Raw genomic sequence first — 2,909 nt, forward strand, 5'->3', positions numbered from 1 at the left:
AAGCAAATTTTTAAAACGATAATTAATGAATGCTTTGTGATTTATTTGAGGAGTATTAATCTCACTTTATTCCTATAAAATTTATAAACATTATCCCACGTAAATTATTCAAAATCATAAATTAATCTAAGAAATGATATACTTTTCAAAAAAAAATTGTAAAGCTTACTAAAAAATATTTTGATATACTAGTCTATAAACACAAAAGCTGTAGCTGTTATGATCAAAATATTCATGATCATCTTAACTTGACACAATAATGGTACTTTTTCTCTGCAAACGTGCATGATTACACAATGCTGCGAAATTACAGAACACCAAAATATGTTACTACAACCATGTTCTTCAGGTTCGTTTGCAAACCTTCTCGGAACTGGAACTGGAGGGTCAGATGTTGAAATCTTCATTTGGTGGCAGGCTTGGATGTAAATCCAAAAACCCCAAGGTTCATTTCAATTTCCTGAAACCTCCAGAACTGCCTGTGACAGCCATTCTATACAAGATTCCATGTAATTCCATATTGGAATCAAAACTCCCCTGCACCAACAATCTACTAACCAAACCAGACTCCAGAGTCATATAAAAGTTCTTCCCACATTCATGCGTTCCACACACCTCTCTGCTTTCGTCCCTTTCTTCTACCTTCGTCTGAATGGGGATCCTCAAACTCTTTTTCCAGTTTTGTAGCAAATTGTTGGTTTCCTTTGCCACGCCCTAACGAATAGAATGGGAGTTCAGTTAAGCGCTTCAAATAAGATTTGCTTAATCCAAACTTCTTAGCTATGGGACAACTGATTTCATGTGTCAATTCCAAAAGATTACCTGAAACCACAACCGTGGTTTCCTCACTGGCGAAACTTGCAATAGGCACCATTGTCTCTGGCTCGGAAGCTTGTCCCGCTGAATCTAAGAATATGTGTAAAATGCCCCGCAGGCAACCCACTGGCATGAAGCCTCGCAGAACTCATGTATGTCGAAACAATTAACTTGTATTCCCTCAGTTCATTGACAGCAAGGCAATAATAGATTTCATCTTCTGTGTTGTAGCAACAGTAGGACTAAATCTCTGGTGGCATTTCATCATATAAATCACGAAAATTTGCATTCAACCTGAAGATCTCGGTATCCTCGATGGGAGAGCCAATGAATCTTTTGAGAAGAGAGTCATTTGCCATTGAAAGGCGTGCAGGCGAGAATCCTGGCATCTGGATTGTTCTCATGGATTTGCAGTATTGCTTCAGTAATAGTTGCAGTGATGCCTGTACGAGGCTTTCAATTGACTAGGTAAGGTGGAGAGCCGTTGCATTTGAGTATACCCTTAATTGCACTTAACTGATCTGAATTAAGCAATGGATTGAAAGGAGTACCAAGTCCTGTATCTGTTTCTCCATGATCAGGATATAAGGTCTGCACTGTCCTTGAAGGGATTTGCTCGGAAATAAAAATCTTTTGTTCAGGTCCTTTATTTTTGCAATTGCATGATGTCCCCTTATTATGTTGCTTCTGTTGAACGAAAACCTAGCCTCATACTCAATGTCGAAATTCACCTTAAATCGCTTTTCGAATCTCACGAATACTTTTCTCTTGTCGACTTTATTGATGCATCCCTGTTGCAATCGTTTCAGAGAAGTTGAAAATATTCGGTGGAGAAAAAAGCAGAGGCAGTTGTAAAGTCCATCGAAATCAAAATTACATACAGAGAATAGAAAAGCACTGACCTTATACTCCTTGCCCTTTTTATTAGGATCCTTGACGCCGACATAATCTAGTGTAGAGGGGGGAACGGCCTCCAATCTTCTTCTTCCCACCGCCCTTCAATGTCAGTACTACCAGTAGCCGGGACTGCTTGTCAATTCTCATCTTCAATGTCAGTACTACCGGTAGCCGGGACTGATTGTGAATTCTCATCTTCACCATTACGTTTTGTTCACTCAATTCCTGTGCTTCCACAGCAAAAACAAACCATTCTGTGTGAATTTAAATGATAAGTTTCAAGCTCTCATATAACAAAGCTGATTACCGTTACATTACGTGTGCAAGTTTAAGATATATTTTCCTCATTGTGTGTGTAAGTTTAAGACATCTTTTCTTTTACATGTTACAACACACTTAACCACGGTAGATTCTTGTGCTAAGAGAATCCAGGTGGTGTAGAGTTATGGTTGGAGATGTGACTTGCTTGTTTCAGCATGATGGCCATGTGAGTGGAGTTATTAATATTTGTGGAGCTATAATTTCATTAATGTATTGGTGTAGTATATGTGATCTATTGGATTTAACCAAATACAAAATCCAATGATTGACATATACTGTCTGAGAGTATTAATGGAGCTATAGCTTCACAAATATTCCATGGGGTAGTATATACTATCTATTGGATTTAACCATGTACAAAATCTAATGATTGACATACACTAGCCCAATGCATTAACGGAGCTATAACTCCACAAACATTGGTTACCTGAGAGAATAATTAATGTTCTACATTCTATTCGAGGTTTAATCACTTAATATCTTCAAAGTGAAAGATTTTATGACCTTGTTCAATGTTTAACTATGACTCTATAGTTGGGATTGGGAGATATGTAAATAATGAATTTGGAACTTAAAAGAAGGGTAAAGACAATGTTTCAATTTCTAAATACCTTATACCACATTCCATTTCCAGAATTTAATTGTGGAATAATTTTATATTTTAGTTTTAAAAATTTATTTTCAAATATATTATATTTTTTTATTATTTATTGAATACTTTTATACTATATTTCAATTAAATAGATGAGATTTATAAATTTGAGTTGTATAATTTATACAATAATTTGTGAAATTTATAAGATTGAATTGTGTAATTTATATCATTATATTATTATAGTTTTCAAAATGTTGAATCAGATTCTATATAATAAAAA

At 35.4% G+C, this 2,909-nt stretch overlaps 1 pseudogene across 1 annotated transcript; it reads right to left on the reverse strand.

The window, feature by feature from the left end:
• Nucleotides 1-292: 292 nt before the first annotated feature.
• On the reverse strand, nt 293-1,917 carry LOC149188352 (putative RNA helicase SDE3; annotated as a pseudogene). Its single transcript, XR_016255588.1, has 2 exons — nt 1,719-1,917; nt 293-1,607 (listed from the first exon to the last, which is right to left on the reverse strand). The product of XR_016255588.1 is annotated as a putative RNA helicase SDE3 (transcript).
• Between the last annotated feature and the right edge of the window lie 992 nt (nt 1,918-2,909).

Source organism: Pinus tabuliformis, chromosome 3_1, assembly GCF_031772625.1.
Source record: "Pinus tabuliformis cultivar Carrire ecotype Pingquan chromosome 3_1, CPIR1, whole genome shotgun sequence".
Lineage (NCBI taxonomy): Eukaryota > Viridiplantae > Streptophyta > Pinopsida > Pinales > Pinaceae > Pinus > Pinus tabuliformis.